The sequence below is a fragment of the Heptranchias perlo genome, chromosome 9, assembly GCF_035084215.1.
Source record: "Heptranchias perlo isolate sHepPer1 chromosome 9, sHepPer1.hap1, whole genome shotgun sequence".
NCBI classification, from domain to species: Eukaryota; Metazoa; Chordata; class Chondrichthyes; order Hexanchiformes; family Hexanchidae; genus Heptranchias; species Heptranchias perlo.
In genome coordinates, this window is record NC_090333.1 from 44,590,072 (window position 1) to 44,616,436 (window position 26,365).

The 26,365-nt window shown below is 42.4% G+C and overlaps 1 protein-coding gene across 5 annotated transcripts in view; it reads left to right on the forward strand.

The window, feature by feature from the left end:
- Positions 1–26,365, forward strand: part of dab1a (DAB adaptor protein 1a) — a 238,417-nt gene that overhangs the window by 54,192 nt on the left and 157,860 nt on the right. Inside the window, exon 1 of one of the 5 annotated variants that reach the window (XM_067990300.1) lies at positions 21,072–21,141. The exons of the other annotated variants lie outside the window; for them this stretch is intronic. The gene's annotated coding sequence lies outside the window, so the exon portion shown is untranslated. Of the gene's footprint in view, positions 1–21,071; positions 21,142–26,365 lie in introns of those variants that run through there. 5 annotated transcript variants of the gene reach the window in all.

The window sequence follows — 26,365 nt, forward strand, 5'->3', positions numbered from 1 at the left end:
GATGTAAGACTCCTTTCGTCATACAGATATGCAAATCTTTATTTAATGCAGAAGGAATAATAATAAATGGAAAAATATAATTAACATAAAGCACTTGTAATCGATTATGATCTGCATATGTTTTAAATGGAAGATTGTAAACTGGTCTGTAAATCCGGAGATCTTTACTACGTTCTTCTAGCTGTGTGGCTTCTTGGATATCGGGCAGCTATGACTATTGTCGATAGTGACTGTAGTGCAACATTAGCTTGGAATGATTTGCATACATTTTGCATGGTGTTTTGCAAAATCAGCAATGCGTCTTCCATCTAAAGCAACGTATTTTATATGGAGATTGTTGCTGCCACTTTAATGCCAATACATTTATTTTGTGTCTTAAGGAAAGGCTCTTACAAGGCAGCACACGTCTTCCTTAGCCTGAACCCCTTAATTAAAGAGGCCAACCAAAGCGTTAATTTCTCACTCCGCTGACGGGAATGGCTGAACGGAATTGTTCCCATGAGTTTGCTGTGTCCTAGGTCACTAAACACTTAGTAACACATCAGTAATCTCTAGCACTGAGTTATGGCCCTGTTAGAAATTACCTTTACTACAAGCACATTAGAGTTAATTGGACATTATCTTTTGTGATTGTTTATGCACACTTTATTCTCAAAACAGATAAAAATTAGATCTACACTATCCATTTTTAACATCCTGCACTTTTCTTATAAACTGAACATTGATTAAATCAAGACAATAATTGTAACTATAAATAACCTTGGTATGACTGTTCCCTTCAGAATCCCTTTCCTTGGGCCTATGCAAGATAGTTGCATTTCAAAATTATTTCCTTCCTCTAACATATAGAACTTTGTGAAACCATCTCAATAAATTATGCTTCCAGATTATAACAATTCCCTGGTTTGTTCATCAGTGGAAATTCTACATAGTAAGTTATAGTTGTAGTCTTGGGAAGCTTCCCCTGGGTTAATTCTGCCAGATGATTTTTTACATTGCCAAATTAATTTTTGTTTTGCAATGGGTCCATTTCTACTGGGGAATGGAATAATCACAGAGAATTTCAGACTATCTTCTTGCACAAGATCTTTAAAGTTGAAGGCAATGTATTTTTTTACTGCACTGTTCCAGTATACTTTATTGCCCAGTCCCCGGTAAGTAGGTTTTTAAACAGTCCGATAAATGGGTGAATATTTGAGTTATGTTATAAATGTATCGATGATGTGATCAGCTAATTTGCATCCCAGCAATGAGAGGTTGTTAAAGATTTTGAAATCCATAACCTACACACTTCTGCCAACATTTTTAATTCTCAAAGGTTGAGATGCGATTGGAGAGCCCGGGGGCTAATTCCTCCAAAATAGGCTTAATGAAGGTTAGCTTGAGAAGCAATCACCACATGTTTGTTTTAAGTACTAGCATTTTATTCTAAGACTGGCCAGGTGGACACCAAAGTTCCAATGTTCCTGAGCAATAAATGGCTACAACACATGAAACACTTAACAACAAGAAACTTCATCCAATTCCATATTTAAGTCATGGCGGCACGAGTTGAACGATCAAACTATTTTGCCCTCGCTGCAACAGTACAAGCTAATATGTCTATTTATGTGAGACCATATTAAGCTGAAGGCACTAAATGGGCTTTTGACTTTACTTCCTCCTCCTGATTAGCCTTATCAGAATTGCCACAGGATGCGTATCGGGTTCAAGAAAGACCATTAATTCTTCACCCTCGCAATCTTCAACTGTGGTTATGAAAACCATGAAGGATTCATTATATCTACAGACTAAATTGAATTGTGATGTGTTGAAACAGTGGGTCACATCATTAGTAGCCATTTTAAAAAATGAGCCTAGTATGCAGAGCTATAATTAACATCCTTTAATCTTTTTCTGTATTTTGAATATTTTTATTTTAAGTGAACATTCATGCCAATCTGGAAAACTAACAAAATCTGACATAGCCCCAAGCTGACAACTCCTAGACGGCCTTTAGTATACTTCTATGACGTAAAAGAAGTAATTACACAGAACGTGAAGTGGGATAAGGATTTGTACCTTAAGCTGTAGATAGAGCCATTGCTCCTTCGCATATACTAGAGGAAAAAAACAAAAGTACCTAAAAGTACGAAGAAGGATACAATTGCTGCAGACACAAAATTTGAGGGTAGAAATTTGTTGGTGCCTGGCTTGGAGTGCGAAGGCGGCTGCAATGCGCGACTGAAACAGTAGGCCCAAAGCTGGCTTGAAATTGGCCCTCAGCCTCACCTAATTAATCCAGGCGAGCTGCCAGCATCTGTTGCACCTCCACAGGCAGCTCGCCCGACTGGCCACCTACCTCGCCAGCAACAGCCTTCGGCTAAGTGCCGGGGTGGGGGGGAGGGGGGAGGACAGCGGGAGGGGGGGGCCAGTCGTGGCCGGCAGGAGTGCTGTGGAGCAGGGAGGAGCACTCCTGCTTCTCCTAGCTGCACATGAATTTAAAAAGAATCGAAACTTTTCGGTGGCGGTCGGTTCCCAGGCCACATCCACGCCAGGTGGAGCTGTGCGCTAAAGCCCGGTGACTGCTCTGCTCCTCTGGCTACCAATTTCGCAAGGGGTCCTAAAACAGGCGTTAGGCCCCTTACGTATGTAAATGAGGGGCCTAACACCTGTTTGAGGTGGCTGCCAGGGAACGCCTGAAACGTTATCTGACCCAATTTCAGGTCAGATGACTTTGAGGTGTCCTTGGGGCGCAGGATCATGGTCCCCGAAATTGGACCTCATTGTACCCATTTTACGGGTGAAACCATGTCCAATTTCTACCCCTTACTTTCTAAAGGGACTCTGAGCATATTCCCCCTCCCAGAAAATGTAGATTTTCTTTTGACACATTTGGTGCATTTTGCAGAATTTAGATTCTACACTGAACATGGACATTGTTTTTTTTAAGAAATCTGAAAACTAGTGTTTATTTCCATTTGCAAATTCATTATTTTTCTTTATATATTTTAAGCATTCTTTCTCCCAGTAATAGCAGATACTCTATTACCAGGAGGCCAAAGGTTCAGTTCACTTAACTTTTCTTAAAAAAAAATGCATAATAGGAAATGGGGGCTTCTATCCCCAAGGTCTCATTGAACATAGTCAGGGCTGTAGGCAGCAGACTTAGAATTGTACACACACTCTGGACCTCCCAGTGGTATTCTTGGGGCTCCTGTTCTCAGCACTGCTCTGGGGCCTTCCTCTCTCTTCCCCCATCTAGCCCTATTTTGAGTCATTCCTTTCTCCACCCAGAGCTGCTCTTGGGTTTTCCTCTCCCCTCCCCCACTCTCTTCCCAAGTGCCTCTCTTGGGCTTTCCTTTCTCCCCCTCCCCCTACCAGTGCCGTTCTCGGGCTTTCCTCTCTTTTCCCCCCTCAACCTCAAGTGTATTTCTCCCTCCAAGCATCACTCTTGGACTCCCTCCATAGTACTTCTCTGGGATCCCTACTTCCTGATGTTGCTGCTCTGATTTTGAACATTGTTGCCCATTGCCACAGGATCTCCCCATCTCAGGGATGCTCCCACCATATCGTGCTGTAGTGTTAAAAATCGTAGCAGCAGCAGGAAATAGTAGTTCCAAAGCAGCACAGAGTAGCGCTGATTTTCAGCTGTAAAAATGGACATGCAGACAGTGCCTGTGAAACGCTGAAGTCCATGTTAAACTTGTGCAGTTGGCATGAATGAGTGAGTGCTACTGAAATTATTAAGGGAGGCTGGCTTAGAGGATATATTTGAGTCTGATAGCTGAGAGAACTAAATTACACACTCTGTTGATTAATTATTGATTTTTTTTTGTTGATATTGAAAGGCTTCGAGTCTTGCCATAGGATTTCTGAGCCATATCCCTAAAATAGTACCAAAAGGTCATTTCAAAAAAAATGATTCCAGTAGAAGTCACTTGTGATCACGGCTGAAATTTGAACCTATAATGGTCCAAGATCTCTCTGGAATTGTCTCTATATCACATTGTTTTGCTCTTGCTGGTAATACTTTTTCCCATTTCCTCACCTCTTCTGAAGGTGCTGAGGTAGGATTCTACACAGTCCTCCAGTACTTGGTCCACATGGATAGCAACTTTCAGGAGGTGGTCACCCCGCAGCTTAAGAGAGTGCAGGCAGAGAGTGACTGGGTGACCGCCAGACAGACAAGGAGGACCAGGCAGGTAGTGCAGGAGTCTCCTGAGGACATTGCTCTCTCTAACCAGTACTGGTGAAGGAGACGGTTCCTCTGCGGAGTGTAGCCAGAGCCAAGTCCACAGCACCGTGGATGGCTCAGCTGTACAGTGGGGAGGAGAAAGGTCAGGAGAGCAATAGTGATAGGGGATTCTATAGTTAAGGGAGCAGACAGGTGTTTCTGCAGCCGCAGACATGATTCCAGGATGGTATGTTGCCTCCCTGGTGCCAGGGTCAAGGATGTCACTGAGCAGCTGCAGAACATTCTGGAGGGGGAGGGTGAACAGCCAGAGGTCGTGGTCCATATTAGTACCAACGACATAGGTAGGAAGAGGGATGAGGTCCTGCAGGCAGATTTTAAGGAGTTAGGAAAGAGATTAAGAAGCAGGACCTCAAAGGTAGTAATCTCCGGATTACTCCCGGTGCCACGCGCCAGTGAGTATAGAAATAGGAGGATACAGCAGATGAACGTGTGACTGGAGGGATGGTGCAGGAGGGAGGGCTTTAGATTCCTGAGGCATTGGGAGCATTTCTGGGGAAGGTGGGACCTGTACAGGCCGGACAAGTTGCACCTCAACGGAGCTGGGACCGATGTCCTTGTGGGGAGGTTTGCTAGTGCTTTGGCTGGGGGTTAAACTAATTTGGCAGGGGGATGTGCACCAGGATGTAGTATTGGAAAGGAGAAACAAGGGGCAAAAAGGATCAGGAGAGAAAGATAGCACTAGAAGAAGAAATAGTACAGCATTAGGTGGGATCAGACTAAGAGAGAGTACAAGAAAGTCTACGACTGGTTTACCGTGCACGAGTGTAAACGCACAAAGCCCGGTAAACAAGGTTGGTGAGCTGCAGGCGCAAATAGTCATGTGGGAATATGATGTTGTGGCAATAACGGAGACCTAGCCCTAAAAAGGGCAAGATTGGGTACTAAATATTCCTGGATACAAGGTTTTCAGGAAGGAAAGAATGGAGGGGGAGGGGTGGCAGTATTGATTAAGGAGAATATTGCAGTACTGGAGAGAGAGGAAGTTTCAAGGACAGAATCTATTTGGTTAGAGTTAAGAAATAAAAGAGGTGCCATTACACTACTGGATATATTCTATAGGCCACCAACTAGTGGGAAGGACATAGAGGAGCAAATTTGCAGGGAAATTACAGAGAGGGACAAAAGCTTTAGAGTAGTGATAACTGGGGACTTCAACTATCCTAATATAGACTGGGATAACAATAATAATATAAGGGTCAAAGAAGGGGAGGAATTTTTGAAGTGTATTCAGGATAACTTTCTTGATCAGTACGTTTCCAGCCCAAAGATGAAGGAGGAATTGCTGGATTTGGTTCGAGGGAATGAGGCGGGCCAAGTGGAGCAAGTGTCAGTGGGGGAACATTTAAGGAACAGCGATCATAGTATCATAAAGTTTAGAAAAGCTATGGAAAAGGACATGGACCACTCTAAAGTAAAAATACTCAATTGGAGGAGGGCCAATTTCAATGGGATAAGAACAGATCTGTAAATTGGAATCAAAGATTGGCAGGCAAAACTGTAATTGAACAATAGGTGGCCATTAAAGAGGAGATGGTTCGGGTACAGTCTAGGCACATTCCCGTGAGGCAGAAAGTAGGGCAACTAAAGCCAGAGCTCCCTGGATGACAAAAGTAATAGTGAGTAAGATGAAATGGAAAAAAGGGACGTATGACAGATGTCAGTTTGATAACACAAGTGAGAAGCAGGCAGAATAGAGAAAGTTCAGAGGGGAAGTGAAAAAGGAAATAAGAGGGGCAAAGAGAGAGTATGAGAATAGACTGGCGGCCAACATAAAAGGGAATCCAAAAGTCTTCGACAGGCATGTAAACAGGAAATGGGTAGTAAGAGGAGGGAAGGGGCCGATTAGGGAACGTAAAGGAGATCTACTCATGGAGGCAGAGGGGATGGCCAAGGGACTAAATGAGTACTTTGCATCTGTCTTTACCAAGGAAGAAGATGCTGCCACAGTCTCAGTAAAGGAAGATATAGTTGAGATACTGGATGGGCTAAAAATTGATTTAAGAAGAGGTACTAGAAAGGCTAGCTGTACTTAAAGCAGATAAAGCACCTGGTCTGGATGGGATGCAACTTAGGTTGCTGAGGGAAGTAAGGGTGGAAATTCCGGAGGTACTGGCCATAATCTTCCAAACATCGGTAAATACAGGGGTGGTGCCAGAGGACTGGAGAATTGCAAATGTTACACCCTTGTTCAAAAAAGGGTGTGAGAATAAACCCAGCAACTATAGGCCAGTCAGTTTAACCTCAGTGGTGAGGAAACTTTTAGAAACGATAATCCGGGACAGAATTAACAGTCACTTGGACGAGTGTGGATTGATTAGGGAAAGCCAGCACGGATTTGTTAAAGGCAAATCGTGTTTAACTAACCTGATGTGGTAACAGGGAGGGTAGATGAGGGCAATGCAGTTGATGTGATGTATATGGACTTTCAAAAGGTGTTTGATAAAGTGCCACATGGTAGGCTTATCATCAAGATTGTGGCCCATGGAATAAATGGGGCAGTAGCAACATGGATACAGAATAGGCTAAGGGACAGGAAACAGAGAGTAGTGGTGAACGGTTGTTTCTCGGACTGGAAGGAGATGTACCGTGGTGTTCCCCAGGGGTCGGTGCTGGGACCACTACTTTTCTAGATATATATTAATGATTTGGACTTGGGTGTACAGGACACAATTTCAAAATTTGCAGATGACACAAAACTTGGAAGGGTGGTAAACATTGAGGAGGATAGTGAAAGGCCTCAAGAGGATATAGACAGGCTTGTGGCATGGGCGGACACGTGGTAGATGAAATTTAACACACAAAAATGCAAAGTGATACATTTTGGAAGGAAGAACAAGGAGAGGCAATATAAACTAGAGGGTACAACTCTAAAAGGGGTACAGAAACAAAGAGATCTGGGGGTATATGTGCACAAATCTCTGAAGGTGGCAGGGCTTGTTGAGAAAGCGGTTAAAAAAGCATACGGGATCCTGGGCTTTATAAATAGAGGCATAGGGTACAAAAGTATGGAAGAATTGTATTCCAGCACAATCTGTAACCTCATGGCCCGGCATATTCCTCACTCTACCATTACCAACAAGCCAGGGAATCAACCCTGGTTCAATGAGGAGTGTAGAAGAGCATGCCAGGAGCAGCAACAGGTTCACCTAAAAATGAGGTGCCAACCTGGTGAAGCTACAACTCAGGACTACATGCATGCTAAACAGCGGAAGCAACATGCTATAGACAGAGCTAAGCGATTCCACAACCAGCGGATCAGATCAAAGCTCTGCAGTCCTGCCACATCCAGTCGTGAATGGTGGTGGACAATTAAACAACTAACGGGAGGAGGTGGCTCTGTAAACATCCCCATCCTCAATGATGACGGAGTCCAGCACGTGAGTGCAAAAGACAAGGCTGAACCATTTGCAACCATCTTCAGCCAGAAGTGCCGAGTGGATGATCCATCTCGGCCTCCTCCTGATATCCCCACCATCACAGAAGCCAGTCTTCAGCCAATTCAATTCACTCCACGTGATATCAAGAAATGGCTGAGTGCACTGGATACAGCAAAGGCTATGGGCCCCGACAACATCCCAGCTGTAGTGCTGAAGACTTGTGCTCCAGAACTAGCTGCGCCTCGAGCAAAACTGTTCCAGTACAGCTACAACACTGGCATCTACCCGACAATGTGGAAAATTGCCCAGGTATGTCTTGTCCACAAAAAGCAGGACAAATCCAATCCGGCCAATTACTGCCCCATCAGTCTATTCTCAATCATCAGCAATGTGATGGAAGGTGTCGTCGACAGTGCTATCAAGCGGCACTTACTCACCAATAACCTGCTCACCGATGCTCAGTTTGGGTTCCGTCAGGACCACTCTGCTCCAGACCTCATTACAGCCTTGGTCCAAACATGGACAAAAGAGCTGAATTCCAGAGGTGAGGTGAGAGTGACTGCCCTTGACATCAAGGCAGCATTTGACCAAGTATGGCACCAAGGAGCCCTAGTAAAATTGAAGTCAATGGGAATGAGGGGGAAAACTCTCCAGTGGTTGGAGTCATACCTAGCACAAAGGAAGATGGTAGTGGCTGTTGGAGGCCAATCATTTCAGCCCCAGGACATTGCTGCAGGAGTTCCTCAGGGCAGTGTCCTAGGCCCAACCATCTTCAGCTGCTTCATCAATGACCTTCCCTCTATCATAAGGTCAGAAATGGGGATGTTCACTGATGATTGCACAGTGTTCAGTTCCATTCGCAACCCCTTAGATAATGAAGCTGTCCGTGCCCGCATGCAGCAAGACCTGGACAACATCCAGGCTTGGGCTGATAAGTGGCAAGTAACATTCGTGCCAGACAAGTGCCAGGCAATGACCATCTCCAACAAGAGAGAGTCTAACCACCTCCCCTTGACATTCAACGGCATTACCATCGCCGAATCCCCCACCATCAACATCCTGGGGGTCACCATTGATCAGAAACTTAACTGGACGAGCCATATAAATACTGTGGCTACGAGAGCAGGTCAGAGGCTGGGTATTCTGCGGCGAGTGACTCACCTCCTGACTCCCAAAGCCTTTCCACCATCTACAAGGCACAAGTCAGGAGTGTGATGGAATACTCTCCACTTGCCTGGATGAGTGTAGCTCCAACAACACTCAAGAAGCTCGACACCATCCAGGACAAAGCAGCCCGCTTGATTGGCACCCCATCCTCCACCCTAAACATTCACACCCTTCACCACCGGTGCACAGTGGCTGCAGTGTGTACCATCTACAGGATGCACTGCAGCAACTCGCCAAGACTTCTTCGACAGCACCTCCCAAACCTGCGACCTCTACCACCTAGACGGACAAGAGCAGCAGGTACATGGGAACAACACCACCTGCACGTTCCCCTCCAAGTCACACGCCATCCCGACTTGGAAATATATCGCCGTTCCTTTATCGTCGCTGGGTCAAAATCCTGGAACTCCCTTCCTAACAGCACTGTGGGAGAACCTTCACCACATGGACTGCAGCGGTTCAAGAAGACGGCTCATCACCACCTTCTCAAGGGCAATTAGGGATGGGCAATAAATGCTAGCCTCGCCAGCGTGCCCACATCCCATGAACAAATTTTTTAAAAAGTCATGATGAACCTTTATAAAACATTGGTTCGGCCACAACTGGAGTATTGTGTCCAGTTCTGGGCACCGCACTTTAGGAAAGATGTGAAGGCCTTAGAGTGGGTGCAGAAGAGATTTGCCAGATTGATTCCAGGGATGAGGGACTTTAGTTACGCGGATAGACTTTGGAAGCTGGGGTTGTTCTCCTTGGAACAAAAACGATTGCGAGGAGATTTGATTGAGGTATTCAAAATCATGAAGGGTCTAGACAGAGTAGATAGACAGAATCTGTTCCCATTGAAGTGTCAAGAACCAGCGGATATAGATTTAAGGTGTTTGGCAAAAGAACCAAAGGCGACATGAGGAAAATCTTTTTTACTCAGCGAGTGGTTAGGATCTGGAATGCACCGCCCGAGGGGTGATAGGGTGGGGCAGTGGGACTAGCTGGATTGCTCTTGCATAGAGCCGGTGCAGACTCAATGGGCCGAATGATCATCTTCCGTACTGTAACCTTTCTATGATTCTTCTATTCTCGACACTAAGGGGTAGTTATTAACTTTGTCCGATAATGTAAAACGGGTGCTAGCGAATCGGCAGCCCGTTTTATATCTCTCCTGATTTTTGTTACCATTGAATTTAATAGAAATATAATGAGAAATATAAAACGGACTGCCGTTTCACTGTGGCATGTTTTACACTATCGCACAAAGTCAAGATCTACCCCCTAATCTTCATGTGTGAGCCTAGACAGTGAGTATCAGCAGACTATTTGATTGTGGAGAGCATTACAGCTCAACCTGATCCTGTTCTTATACGACGTCAAGACATCCACACAGATTTCCAGCAATAGTCACTGGATATTGGTTAGGAATGGGAACCCAGACTGATTTCTCCCCCTGTCTGTAGCCTGGACCATTGAGACCAGTTTTAATCTCAAAACTGCTTTTCCAGCCGTGAACTCAGCACAGGGTGATTCTTCTTCAAACAAACACGACTATGCTGTTTTTTAAAATTTAGTAATAAGCTTTTTCGAAGATATGATTTAGGGATCAGTGGCAATTGATTGGTACGGAATGCATTTGGCAACATCTCTGCTTTGTCTTAAGCACAGTGAACAGGTGCAACACTGTGTAAAATTGGTGAGATACTCAGCATTCTAATCACAAGACCCCATCCTTCATCACGACTACTATTATAGGCAGAACAGTTACGAACTGTAAGCCATTTGAGAGATGGTTTAGCAAGGTTAAGAAGTCTCAATGTGATTTCAAACTATCTCTTTGTAATTGTCCATGCCAGTTTGGAGGGGGTGATCAACTTCCTTGCTTGGAAAATTCATCCATTTGGCCAACAAACTAGTTAGTTGATAAATGCAACAGGCCCTATATTTATTCTGTCTTGTCTGTTTATTAAAGAAGTGCATTGGAATATATTTCAAGAGTGTAATATAAAACTGGAGTTTGGGAGATATTCATAAACATTTAGCACATCTGCCTAGTTTCTCAGTGCCTAGATACCTGTTCTGTTACATAATGAACATTCTAAGTGTCACATGCTGGAATAAGGCACAGAGAGCTCGGTCAAGTATCGAATGTAGTTGAGTGCTTTAGTCTTTGTACCCCACTTTCCCTGGGCTGGTGGATTTCCTAAATTTTAAGCTCACACACTGGCGGCCGTGGAGGTCACTGAAGAATCCTGATGTCTGCCTTGCTCATTGCCAACAAATTTCTCAATGGGGTCGTTCAACAGGTGTTAGGCCCTTAATTTTCATATGTAAGGGGCTTAACATCTGTTTTAGGAGTCCGCCCAGGACGCGTTTTATGGCCAAAAAATGCAAATCAAGTTTCTACTCCTCAGTGTTTAACATTTACCACAGGCGGCCAGCATTATTGGTGCTGACCAGCTTACCAGGGGGAAGGATATCACTGTCTGTATACAGTTGCTTTGTTTCATAGGTATAATCATCATGGGAAAGAAATTCTGATCAACTAAGTTAGGAGCACAGGAATAGGAGTAGGCCTTTTCACGCCTGAAGCCTGTTATGCCATTTAATTAGATCATGACTGATCTGTAGCTCAATTCCATTACCTGCCTTTGCTCCATATTTCTTGATACCTTTAACTAATAAAAATGTGTTGATCACAATCTTTGACCCAGCTTCCACAGCCTTTTGGGGTAGAGAATTTTACACTTCCATTACCCTTTGTGTGAAAAAGTGCTTCCTGATTTCATTCCTGAAAACACATTTTACAGTCAAACACTTAATGTGTTCATACTAAAGGATTGATTAAGTAACTAAAGGATTGATTAAGAAAGGGAAGTTAGATTATGAAAAGAAATTAGCAAAAAATATAAAAACAGATAGCAAGAGTTTCTATAGTTATATAAAAAGAAAAAGGGTGGCTAAGGCAAACATAGGTCCCTTAGAGGATGAGACCGGGAAATTAATGGTGGGAAACATGGAGATGGCAAAAATGCTGAACAAGTATTTTGATTCAGTCTTTACAGTAGAGGACACTAAGAATATCCCAACACTGGACAAACAGGGGACTCTCGGGGGGGAGGAGCTAAATACGATTAAAATCACTCAGGAGATGGTACTCAGTAAAATAATGGGACTCAAGGCGGATAAATCCCCTGGACCTGATGGCTTCCATCCTAGGGTCTTGAGGGAAGTGGCAGTAGGGATTGTGGATGCTTTGGTGATAGTTTTCCAAAATTCCCTGGACTCAGGAGAGGTCCCGGCAGATTGGAAAACTGCTAATGTAACACCGTTATTTAAAAAGGGTAGTAGGCAGAAGGCTGGAAATTATAGGCCAGTTAGCTTAACATCTGTGGTGGGTAAAATTTTGGAGTCTATTATTAAGGAGACAGTAACGGAACATTTAGATAAGCATAATTTAATAGGACAAAGTCAGCATGGCTTTATGAAGGGGAAGTCATGTCTGACAAATTTGCTTGAGTTCTTCGAGGATATAACGTATAGGGTGGATAAAGGGGAACCAGTGGACATAGTGTATTTAGACTTCCAAAAGGCATTCGACAAGGTGCCACATAAAAGATTATTACTTAAGATAAAAAATCACGGGATTGGGGGTAATATTCTGGCATGGGTGGAGGATTGGTTATCGAACAGGAAGCAGAGAGTTGGGATAAATGGTTCATTTTCGGACTGGCAACCAGTAACCAGTGGTGTTCCACAGGGGTCGGTGCTGGGTCCCCAACTCTTTACAATCTATATTAACGATTTGGAGGAGGGGACCGAGTGCAACATATCAAAATTTGCAGATGATACAAAGATGGGAGGGAAAGTAGAGAGTGAGGAGGACATAAAAAACCTGCAAGGGGATATAGACAGGCTGGGTGAGTGGGCGGAGATTTGGCAGATGCAATATAATATTGGAAAATGTGAGGTTATGCACTTTGGCAGGAAAAATCAGAGAGCAAGTTATTTTCTTAATGGCGAGAGACTGGAAAGTACTGCAGTACAAAGGGATCTGGGGGTCCTAGTGCAAGAAAATCAAAAAGTTGGTATGCAGGTGCAGCAGGTGATCAAGAAAGCCAACGGAATGTTGGCTTTTATTGCTAGGGGGATAGAATATAAAAACAAGGAGGTATTGCTGCAGTTATATAAGGTATTGGTGAGACCGCACCTGGAATACTGCATACAGTTTTGGTCTCCATACTTAAGAAAAGACATACTTGCTCTCGAGGCAGTACAAAGAAGGTTCACTCGGTTAATCCCGGGGATGAGGGGGCGGACATATGAGGAGAGGTTGAGTAGATTGGGACTCTACTCATTGGAGTTCAGAAGAATGAGAGGCGATCTTATTGAAACGTATAAGATTGTGAAGGGTCTTGATCGGGTGGATGCAGTAAGGATGTTCCCAAAGATGGGTGAAACTAGAACTAGGGGGCATAATCTTAGAATAAGGGGCTGCTCTTTCAAAACTGAGATGAGGAGAAACTTCTTCACTCAGAGGGTGGTAGGTCTGTGGAATTTGCTGCCCCAGGAAGCTGTGGAAGCTACATCATTAGATAAATTTAAAACAGAAATAGACAGTTTCCTAGAAGTAAAGGGAATTAGGGGTTATGGGGAGCGGGCAGGAAATTGGACATGAAGCTGAGTTCGGATCGGTCAATGCCCTGTGGGTGGCGGAGAGGGCCCAGGGGCTATGTGGCCGGGTCCTGCTCCGACTTCTTGTGTTCTTTAGATTTGTGGTTGGGATCAGATCAGCCATGATCTTATTGAATGGCGGAGCAGGCTCGAGGGGCCGATTGGCCTACTCCTGCTCCAATTTCTTATGTTCTTATGTTCTTATACTACATTTCTGTGTGCACTATTTTTATGTTGTATCTGATTTGATGTTTATTTTAAACAGGTCAACACATACATAGGAAAATAGTACAAGTGCATTCAGATGTGAACTTTGTGAAATCAAAATTTCTACCTTTATTTTTTTTTAAAAATCTGTCACGCAATTTCTTTGCCTTTAACCAGCTTATTGTTTGGAAGTATTGTATAATTGGGAAGGATACCTTTTTATCTTCCTTTAGCCCAGTTTGGATTTCAAAGCAAAGAGGGGGTCTATTTAGGACAGTGTTTCATGGTTTCTTCAGTAAATCTTTACTTTATCAGGCAGCTTAATATCTGATTTCACATAGAAACTTTGCATCACGGTTGCTTGTGTAAATTAAGAATATTTCTTCTGAGACCAATGAGAGTTTCAGGACATTTTGTTATTTTGAGACCGCGTCTTAAATAAAGTTATGTAATATAGTGAAATTTGCTGTGTTTACTCTTGCATCTGTTAAATTTGATTTCTTCGTAAGATCTGATTCGCAGTTGTAGTTTGAGGGACATGGCCTATCAAGGTGTTATTCACTTGATAATTGGAGAGTTTATTGTTCCCAGCATACGTATTGATGTTAAACAGGTTTGTTGTTCACCTGGGGCAAGTTATTTCTTAAATTACTTCATGCATAAGATCTCGATTCAGTTCCTGGCAAGCATGGGGTTGCAAAGGCAGAGGTAATGTGCACTGAGCATGAAAAAAAAGTGTATCTGGACAGTACTCTAATATTAACATCGGGTTTGCCTGAAAACTGAATGGGTGATATCCACTCTTTCCCTGTTGTTTAAATTATTCTTTTACATTAATCTAAGAGTTGAAGTTGATTCAGTTGAAAATTTTAATGAAATGGAGGCATAAGTCAAAAGTGGACAAATGTCTGGAGAAATCCTGGAGGACTATTAATCCATGTTTGACGCTGCCCTGATCATTCCAACCCCTTTCAAAATAATGGATAAACATGCATCACTACAAATAAGAATAAACATCTTTCACTGCTTGTTAAATGTATTAATAAACAACTTGTGTAGCAGCTGCACAGTTAATTCAAGGAGTATTTTACTCCAGGTCAGATCGGGTATTGGTGAGTTCAATGAAGGGAAAGATTTGTAAGTGAGGAAAGCAGTAATGAAGCGGTTCATAAATGTCGTCTTTGTTGTCTTTGTCTTTGGATGGAAGAGGAGTAAAACAAAATGAAACGCAGCCTATTTCATTGAGAAAAAACTGAGTGTATGCTTGTAAAAGATGGGGGGGGGGAGGTGGGGGTGGATAGCGGTCCTCAGTCCTCAGATTAATCACGATAAAGTAATAAATAGCTCTGGTACTCTGAAACAACTGCAGCCAAATATGAGGCTGCATGGTTTGCAGCTGCTACATGACCATGCCTCAGTGATTGGCAATAGTTCTGGCCCAGTTAAGTTTGTGTGGTCGAGTTCTATATATATTAAATTTCAACGCATGGGTTTGTTTTAATACTACACTGCGTGCTATGATTGTTTCCTATGGTCCTGTAAAGACAGTGATACTGTAAGAAAATGAGTACTTTGGACAAATTAACAAAATTAATTCCCAACAGGTTTTTACTAAGTAATGGGGCAAGAATTATTCTGGTTGCTATGTGTAGTGACATTATACACAGACACATAGGAGGAAACAAGATACAATTATTTTGGAATGCGTCATAACTATATTTTAGTTGCATTTATTATTTGTCATGATTAGAAACCTTCATGAAGAAGGAAAGAGTGGGAAATGAAATAGACATAGAATCGTAACAGTTGATAGAGGAGACATTTGGCCCATCACTCTGCTGTCAGTACTAACTCTTTTTAAGTGGAGTGATTATTGATTCCTGGGATGAGAGGGTTGTCCTATGAGGAGAAATTGAGTGGAATGGGCCTATACTCTCTGGAGTTTAAAAGAATGAGAGGTGATCTCATTGAAACATACAAGATTCTGAGGGGGCTTGACAAGGTAAATGCTGAGAAGTTGTTTCCCATGGCTGGAGAGTCTAGAACTAGGGGGCATAGTCTCAGGACAAAGGGTCAGCCATTTAAGACTGAGAGGAGGAGGAATTTCTTCACACACAGGGTTGTGAATCTTTGGAATTTTCTACCCCAGAGGGCTGTGGATGCTGGGTCATTGAGTATATTCAAGGCTGAGATAGATAGATTTTTGGACTCTAGGGGAATCAAAGGATATGAGGATCAGGCAGGAAGGTGGAGTTGAGGTCGAAGATCAGCCATGATCTTATTGAATGGCGGAGCAGGCTCGAGGGGCCATATGGCCTACTCCTGCTCCTATTCTTATGTTCTTACATAAATGATGTTATAGTCTGAACCTCAATAGCTATTAATGATGAAGCATTCCCTGACCAAATGATCCTCTGTGTAAATAAAATTATTTTAACTCCCCCCATATTTTTCCAATTCTGTGTCCGTGTGCCTTTGTCACTGATTTGCCAACCAGTGGAAATAATCATTCATTATTTATCGTCTCAAACCTTCCTTTCATCATTAGGAAAACATCTATTTGATTCCCCCCTTTGCCTTCTCTGTTCCAACGAGAAAAGCCACAAATTCTAGAGCCTTTCTTCCAACTATAATCTTTCACTGCTGGTATCATTTCCATTGGTCTAATATCTTTCCTATAACCCGGTTCCCAGAATTGCACACAATGTTCCAAGTGTGGCCGTATCAATATCTAGCACAAATTCAACATAATTTCCTTGTTTTTCAATCCCCTTATGTATAAAACCCAGAATCCCATTTGCCTTTTTTATGGCCTTTTCCATTTGCACTCCCACCTTTAAAGATCTATGAACCTGCACCTCTAGATATCTCTGTTCTTCACTCTATTAAGAATTTTACTAGTTAGGTACAGTGTTCTTTTTCAAAAAAATATACCACTTAACACTTCTTTGCATTGATATGAATCTGCCACCTATCGGCCAACTCTGCTAATATATCAATGTATTTCTACAATCTCCTGTATTATTCCTCGCAGTGTTACATGTCACTAATTTAGTGTCATCAGCAAACTTTCTGCCTACGTCCAAGTTATTTAATAGAAATGGCGAACAAAAGAGGTCCCAGTGTAGATCCACGGAGTATGCCATTACCCATGTCCTGCCAATCTGAAAAACATACATTTATCGTTTCTCTGTGTTCTGTTCCTTGGCTACTTGTCCATTGATGCAGCTACATTCCCTTTAATACCATGTATCTTATTTTTGTAACAAGCCTTTTGTGCGGTACCTTATCAAATGTCTTCTGGGCGTAAAGCATGCCACTTTAGCAGCGGGATGACTTGCAACCAATCTGCATGGGTGTTGGCCCCACTGCAAAATTCGTGAGGCTTTGTTTAGGCCTCCCAGGCGTTTGGCCACTTAAATATGTAAATTAGGGACCTAATGCCTGTTGAAGGGCCCCTTGCTGAAATTAGTCAGCGATGAGTGAGGCAGGCGTCGAAAGGTAAGTTTGAATTATTTTAAAAAAAAACATTCCTGTGGAGACAAGAAGAGCAGATAGTCTCCTCCAACCCCACAGAACTTGCGTTCAGCCCCCTGTAGCCTGCTCCAACCCCACCCCTCCCGGGACTTAAATGAATTAGGAGGTAGGCAGCCTGACATTGATCACTTTGCTCGGGCGAGCTGCCTGTGGAGGCACGACCAGCGCTGATAGCTCGCGCCGAGTATGCTAATGAGTCTCGAGGACTTCCATTGGCTTCTCGGTTTACAAAAATAACTCAGTTCATGAAATAGTATTTCGATATTTATAATCTTATTGGGGGAAGAATTATTCTGGTCGTTATGTGAGTAATATCATAAATGCATTCAAAAGGTGTATGTGATTAACGTCACTACACATAGCAACCAGAACAATTCTTGCCGCATTACTTAGTAAAAACCTGTGGGAAATTAATTATGTTAATTTGTCCAAAGTACTCATTTTCTTACAGTATCATTATCTTTACAGGACCATAAGAAGCAATCATAGCACACAGTGTAGTATTAAAACAAACCCACATGTTGAAATTTATAATACTGCTTCATACGCGGCAGATGTGGTACATTCTCCAGCAGATAATTTCATAACTTTGTAACCGTTACCACCCTGCATGGTCTTGTTAAATATTGTACAGTACTGCCCTGGGAAGTCCAAAACCTACAAAGAATGAATGTCGAAATGAAGCCTTCTGAATACTGGAATGGAGAGGAGAGCTTCAGAAAGATCAATTGTTGTAAATCATGGTGAAAAGCTATGAAGAGAGACCAAAACTGCAGAAAATACTGAGAGAAAAGTTTATAAGACTGGTATGGTACTAGTACGCAGGAAATCTCAATTTTATGTTGCTGCTGGGGCCATATCCAGGCCTTGTAGGGTCTCATTGGTAATTGGGACTTCCTCACTTGTCACTAAACCATTTAACATAAACATTTTGCACTGCACAACTGGATTAAAGAGGTTTGGGATATGTGCTTGGCTTGGAAGCTGCTGGAGAAGTGTTAAAGGATCTTTATCGCAGGTGCATTTTGATTGACAGTTATTGTTTTGTTCCTGCTTCTTCATTTATTTTCTCAAACTGCACATTTCAGTTGTTGCTAATCTGTAGTTTTATTCGTGCACCATTAATTTTGACCAAATACTGCCATTTATCTAATTTTTCAGAAAGATCAGCCCCTTAAATAATATTATCAATATGAACAATGGGGGCCAGGAAAAGCTGCACCTATATACACTTGCACACTGTTTTCCCTTGAGCGTGTTACAGTGTTAAATCAAAAGTCAGGTGCATTATTATTGAAGCAGGATATGACCACAGGTTGTGAATCTGTGTCGGTGACCCTTGGGTGATACTGTCTGTTTATTAAGCAATGTGCACTTCAGAAGTTGAAAGCTTGAACTCCGCAAGCATATTTCTGCATCAAACTATATACAATATAGCAACTGAATAGTGTAAAAAATTAATAAATACTGACTAGTTAGGGAAGTCAAGGGTGAAACCTGAAATTAGCTTTCTCGTTTCAAATTAAGACAAATATAAATGGTCACAAATATATTTTCTTTAATGTATTGTAGTGCAGAGGGCATTTAGGCTAGTTCTGGTGATTTTTTTGCAACTAAGATGGCATAGTTAGAGGAATGATGGGCCTAAATACTGAGCTTTTCACATGAACATTTCCAATGTACCTTCCTTGACCTTTTATAGACTCTAATTGAAATCTGTAAGAAAATACAACATTATTATCCCTCAACCAAATTTATCTAACTGTTTCATCAATATATTTTCTCCAAAAAGGTATTTGTAATTAATTGCAGTAATCCAATAACAGTCCAACCTCACCAATCACTGCCAAGTACATGATGATTGGTTGATTTTGAAGGTATGAAAAACTTGCTTGAAATTGTTCATTGGAAGGTGCTCGAAAGATAGATCTTACTATTCTGAACCTTAAATAATCTAGAATCTACACCTTAGGTACTCAGTAGATTACTACTTGAAGTAAAGACGGACAAAGCCTGTACTTCACCTTCATAGATACTAACGCAGTCCTACCCATTTATCTCAAACCTGTTTGTGTCAATGAAAAAGTGAAGTCCCGGTCCCATCTCTGCACGTTAATACCAACAATTTACCATTTATGTCAACGTCGAACAAATAGACAAATTTTGGAAGTCCTGAACAGCATTAAAGGCTTAAGATGCTTACCGCTTCTGTTGACAGGTGTTCTCTGCTGCTCCTTCCTGCCAAGGTCTCTGTAATTATAAATTCTGTGTACACCTTGCCATGCTGTAAGACTCCAACACAGCGATAGGTGGTATCCCAGGTTGATGTCAACCGTCGGGTTGGTTTTGGCGCTCGAGTGAATGGGACACTGCAGGCACTCTGCGGCTTGTGCCAGGCTCGCTGCCGGAGGTGATGGAGTTACTAGAAATAGGTCAGTTAGTCAGCAGAGCGGGGTCAGTGGGGCCAACTAAATATAATCAGGGTCTGCCAGGGAGAGAGCATCACACATGGGTCAGGGGTCCAGATCATCCAGGTAACAAGGAGAGGATATTGATATTTAATCAGAGCAAAGTAGAGGAACTAATCAGAGCTGGATAATGGGAACTGATCAAAGTAGAGAATGGCAGACAGATCGAGCAGGATATTAATATGTAAACAGAGCAGGGTATTGGGAACTGATCAGAGCAACTGAAGGATGAATTGCACTTTCTGGAAGTTGATAGCACTGACTGTGTACTTGGGACACCCACAAAACTGAAGCCGTGTTTGGTAAGCTTCACAGCATTGCACTACAATTGACATTTTTACAATGTAATATTTACTGTTACTATTTGCATTGTCTTCATTAAATAATGTGTGTCACGGTAGGGATGGGGGTCTTGAGCCAGTGGTTCAGGATGTCCTGGTCAGTTTCACATCAGTTCAAAGTGAACCACATATGTCGACAAACCGCCATCTTTCATTTTAACCTCCTCTTCTGGCCGGGTCCTTCGCTAAATATGCAGATCAGGATCTGATGACTTCATCAGGCCCTGACTGAAATTTTAACTCTAGCCAGAGCAGGGAAGCCTCTGTGGCTTTCCCGCCAGGTGAAGAGAGTGGGAAGAAGATCTCTCTTTCTTTCTCTCCCTCCTCCCCCCAACCCCAGCTTAAATATCTCACTTGCCTTTGATAATCATAACTACCAAGAGAAAACAGTTGACAATTTCATTGCCAGATGGCATTTGAAAAGAGATAAAAGAAGAGAATAGATCTAAATGGAAAAGAGGATAAGAAACTGAAGATAAAAAGAATGCAATGATGCCACTTGTCCATCTCTTGTGGCTATGTGATAGGTACAGCTTATTGCTTTTAAACCAGTTTATGTTTTTGGTGTAATTTGGTACCTTAGGTGTGTGGCTCATGACTAAAAATCTCCTTTATCTCCTGCTTGATGATGACAGCACTGCAGATTGATATTCTGGAGGTTTGCTTGTATTACCATGAGGGGCAAGGATGGACTTTCCTCGGGAGATGAAAAGGACTGGATAGAGTTTGTGATAGAACAGCCTCGATAGACCAAATGGCCTTTGCTCATGTATCATGCTTTCTCAGGTTTCTCTAAAAAGGGATACTATCACTTCACTTCTGATTATAGAGGCTTTCAGTATTTTCCAGAAGAATAATTATGAAATTCAGCGGGTCTTTTATTTCATATTTTCTGATGATCCTTTGTCAAATGAGCTGCCTTAATTTGCCTTCCGATTCCTGACAGAGCTTTTTTTTCCCAATTCACTGGCGATTACGTTTTCAGCTCAGTAATCAGGAGACAGGTTTAATTGTCATGTTCTTTGACCCCCCTCCACCTGATCTGTACTTTGCTCTATTTTTGTCTCACAATTTTGCCAGTCGTCTGTGGAGACATTAGGAAGATTTCAACTAGAAGGAGACTTTAATAAATCAAGGAGAGAACTCTGGTAATGTACAATAGGAAAGCAGCACAAATTCTTACTGTGCTGGAAGCTTTTTTCTTTTTTTAAATTAATTCAGTTTTACATTTTGTTGAGATCCCATGAAATAAAATGCAGCCTGTCTGTTCTCAAGGACAGAATACATCGATATGTACACGAGTAGCTCAGATTTAATTTAGTTGAGATTTCGACGAGGGGCAAATTATATTTTAAGCTTGATGAATAGTCAGAGAGAGAAATGGAACAGACAGAGGAAAAGCTTGTTACTGATAAATCGGGTGCTGCACTAAATTCTGTAGCCAGAATGACTACCTGGCTATGCAGATTCTACAGTTTCAGACAGTGAACGGAGCATGGATTCAGTGCCATTGTGACCTAGATAATTACAGCTTAAAATATCAACAGTATGAGCGATTCCAGTTGTTTGACAGCCTAAGACAGCGATTGTGCTGCACCGAGCAAATTAGTGACCATTTCTCTCTTGGCGTCCCATGCTGGCTTTGTTGCAGCCTGTACAATGCCTTTTCATTGTATCCCTGTGTTGTTACATTGAACTGTTTCAGGCACATACAACAGAGATCAAAAGTAAAACAAAATGCAAGTGTTTGAAATCTACATTTAAAAAAAACAAAAAAAATGCTGGAAATTTGAAGGGATAGATAGACGCTTTGGGTGTGATCTTTAATCAGAGCTGGCATAATCAGGCCAAAGAACACATTTTATAGAGCTGACAAGGTAAAGTTATAACAAAGCCAATTTAATTATCTAGTATGAGCATTTATAGATGTCCCTTTACTTCAGTATGAGTCAGTGTTAGAAATTAGTTTCATATGCAAGTTGAAGACATTGGGCCGGATTTTGCTGTGAAGATAATGGTGAGGCTAACAGCGCTCACCGTTATTTATGCGCAAATCGAACAGTAACTTCAGGCAAGCGGAGATGCGCAGTTAAATGCGCAAATCCAGAAGTTGCTGTCCAAGATCAGCCGTTCCTCCGTTTGATGCGCGAAAAGGGCAGCTCGCGTCTGGCTCCCCGTTCAAATGTATTGAACGGCGTGAAGTTCTTGTACTTACGTTGTAGATAGGGACTAAACTCACCACAAAAAGTTAGGGCTTGTCCATTCCATTCTAAATATCATTTAAACGGTGGGTAATTCTTAATTATTGCCAAACAACCTCTCCTGACATTGAAAATTAACTTTTACAAGAGTGGAGTCTCATTCCTTCAGATTTTAATTATTGTTGGAGATTTTTAAAAAATTGTAAATACATTTTTTTTTACTTTTTCTTTCTGTCTCTTTTATCTCTCCCTTAATCCAATCTTTCTTTCCCTCTCTATATTTTGCTTTCTGTACCTGATTTGACATTGAATTCACTATTCTAACTTACACTTCCTGGTTCAGACTCTCTACTGCTCATTAACAATTCTTCAATCTGATTGGTTAAGGAGAGACACAGTTGCTTGCCCTGTTCACACAGGTCTCAGATGCCCTGTAGAGGGCATCACTCTGAATGGATCTCTAACTTACAGTACTTTGCCGTTCAAAACCCCATAAAAAGTCTATGGGCAAGTGCAAGTCCAACAAATGGCTGGCACCGTTCATTCGCCACTCACAGCAAAATCCGGCCAATTCCCTTAAAGAGTGGTGTCTGCTGATGTTTGAAGCAGACTGTTCCAGACTGGACTTCAGACTGAGTTCTGTTAGCAAAGGTCAAGCTGTTGAATGCTCTGAATTTTTTCCTTTGCAACATGTCCATCTCATGTCCCCACCCTATTTGACTCACTCCCATCACTGTCTCTCCCAGAACAGAAATCTCAATTGCCTCATTCCTCTTGCCTGGAGAATATTCTACCCAGCTCATTCTCTCTAACCTGCTCCTGATCCCTCTATTTTCCCCAGTACTTCCTCTCTGGCTCCCCAAGATGGTGCTCATCCATTTGTCCACTCCTTATTGTTCTCCAGAAAATGAATTAACTTGTAAGAAAATCCCTTCCCATCCAAACCTTAGAATGAATGACTGATCCTGATGGAAATCTTTACCTGAACACGCCAACCCCACTCCTCCAACTTCTGTGCCCTGACTTTCTCACTCAACTTCACCTGCACATAGACTGTCCCACAAATGGCCACTCAATCATCCTTATCATCATTTGAGGCCTCCAAGGTTTCAATCATTGATGAGGCCATCTCTGATCACTACCTTGCCTCCCTCTCTGTCGACATCTTCCTGACCACCTCCCCACGACCCTTACCCTCCACCCCTGAAAAAAACTTTCCCCAACTCCTTCATAAGTTTGCTGTCTAAATAACAGTGCTGTTAAATAGGTTATCAGCAGCAGCGATGTTGTAGTAGTTGGAAAGCTAGAAGAGAGGAACTTGGGAATTAGAGACCGAACTTACTGCTGCTGCTAACCTATTCAACAGCTCTGTTAGCTCTGCCTTCGACACCAAGTTATTTAGAGACTCATAGCCCTGCCGTTTCCCCAGGTACAGTTCTCACTTCCACACCCTCAAGACTGAGGACCACAAACTCGAGCAAACTTGCTACACAACTGGTCTGGTCATCCACTGTCACATCTGGCTTGACCATGTCAAGAAATAATGGGGGTAATTTTGACTTTGGGCTATAGTGTAAAACAGGGAAAATCAATTCAGCCACCCATTGCACCGGTTCTGATTTTCATTTCCATTGACTTCAATGAGGATGAAGAGTGCCCAGGAGGCAGACAGGATGATGCTTCTAAAGTTTGTGCTGAGTTTGGTCAGAACACTGCAGAAGGCCATAGAAGTAAAGGTCAGAGTGAGAATGGAAGGGGGAGTTCAAGGGAAGACCACATGATGGTTTGGATTAATATTTACAAATAGAACAGAAATGTTAAGCATAACAGCCTACCAATCTGTGTTTGGCTTCTCCAGTACAGAGGAACTTGCCACATGGGTAGTGAATATATTATTAGTAGACTGGAGGAATGCTTATGGCAGGAGATTTTGATAAGACAGGCTACGCCAGTGTGTTTAAGTTCTGGGCGCTGTTCTAAAGAGAAAGGAACAGAAACAATGATCTGCCCAGTTCCCCAAATGGTTCAAAATGGCAGGAAAATGTAAGACAACAAGGATATTAATTTTTTTCCAATATAGAGGAACTTGCCACAGGGGCAGTGAACATATTGGAGGAAGTACATACAAATTGCTGCCTTACATGAAAAGAAAGTCACAGTAAAAGAAGAGGTCTTTGATATACTGGATGGGCTAAACATTGATAAAGAGGTACTAGAAAGGCTGGCTGTACTTAAAGTAGATAAGTCACTTGGGTGAGGGTGGAAATTGCAGAGGTGCTGGCCATAATCTTCCAATCCTCCTTAGATATGGGGGTGGTGTCAGAGGACTGAAAAAAGGGTGTAAGGATAAACCGGGCAAGTACAGGCCAGTCAGTTTAACCTCAGTGGTGGGAAAGCTTTTAAAAACGATAATCCAGGACAAAATTAATAGTGTGGATTAATAAAGAAAAGCCAGCATGGATTTGCTAGAGGCAAGTCGTGTTTAACTAACTTGATTAAGTTTTTTGATGAGGTAACAGAGAGGGTTGATGAGGGCAATGCGGTTGATGTGGTGTATATGGACTTCCAAAAGGCATTTGATAAAGTGCCACACAATAGGCTTCTCAGCAAAATTGAAGCCCATGGAATAAAAGGGGCAGTGGCAGCGTGGATACAAAATTGGCTAAGTGACAGGAAACAGAGAGTAGTGGTGAACGGCTGTTTCTCGGACTGGAGAAAGGTATACAGTGGTGTTCCCCAGGGGTCGTTATTAAGACCACTGCTTTTTTTGATTTATGTTAATGATTTGGACTTGGGTGTACAGGGCACAATTTCAAAATTTGCAGATGACACAAAACTTGGAAGTGTAGTAAACAGCAAGGAGCATAGTGATAGACTTCAAGAGGACATAGACATGCTGGTGGAATGGGCAGACCCACATGGCAGATGAAATTTAATGCAGAGAAGTGAGAAGTGATACATTTTGGCAGGAAGAATGAGGAGAGGGAGGTAATATAAATTAAATGGTACAATTCTAAAGGGGGTGCAGGAACAGAGAGACCTGGGGGGATGTGTGCACAATTCACTGAAGGTGATAGGTCAGGTTGGGAAAGCACTTAAAAAAGCATATAGGATCCTGGGCTTTATAAATAGAGGCATAGAGTACAAAAGCAAGGAAGTTATGTTGAACCTTTATAAAACACTGGTTCGGCCACAACTGGAGTATTGTATCCAAGTCTGGGCACTGCACTTTAGGAAGGATGTAAAGGCCTTAGAGAGGGTGCAGAAAAGATTTACTGGAATGGTTCCAGAGATGAGTGACTTTAGTTACGTGGATAGACTGGAAAAGCTGGGGTTGTTTTCCTTAGAGCAGAGAAGGTTAAGAGGAGATTTGATAGAAGTGTTCAAAATCATGAAGGGTTTAGATAAAGTAAATAAAGAGAAACTGTTCCCATTGGCAGAAGGGTGGAGAACCAGAGTACACAGATTTAAGGTGATTGGCAAAAGAACCAAAGGTGACATAAGGAAAAACTTTTTTATGCAGCAAGTAGTTATGATCTGGAATGCGCTGCATGAAAGGGTGGTGGAAGCAGATTCAATCGTGGCTTTCAAAAAGGAATTGGATAAGTACCTGAAGGGAAAAAATTTGCAGGGCTACAGGGAAAGGGCGGGGGAGTGGGACTAACTGGATTGTTCTTACAAAGAGCCAGCACGGGCTCGATGGGCTGAATGGCCTCCTTCTGAGCTGTAATCATTCTATGATTCTAATGTTTGGGGCCCCAAGATAACAGAGTGGGAAGAATTTCTGGGAAATTTCAAGGGAAAGCACCTGGAGATGGGCAGCTGATAGTGAGGGTGATGGAAGAGTGAGCAAGTATGTCACGTAGGCAGTGCCTTTTGTGGTTACTTAAAAAATCTCTGTGCTGTAATTAAAACCATAAAAATTTCTGAACCCTTTGTCACTATGGCAGCAGGTGTTCAGCCGGCCCTTTATCTGCACCCTTGACCCTGTCCTGTTTCCCAGGGTCAAGGTCATTTGCATACTGGGGTTAGATGATGGGGCCACACAGCACCTCTGGGGTACTTGCCTCAGGTGGGGAGAAGGAAATTCCTATGGTGCTTGGCCGTAACGTAGGTTGGCCAGCAATGCAGCTTGAAGAGTTAAAAATGTTTTTAAAAACTTAAATCTATT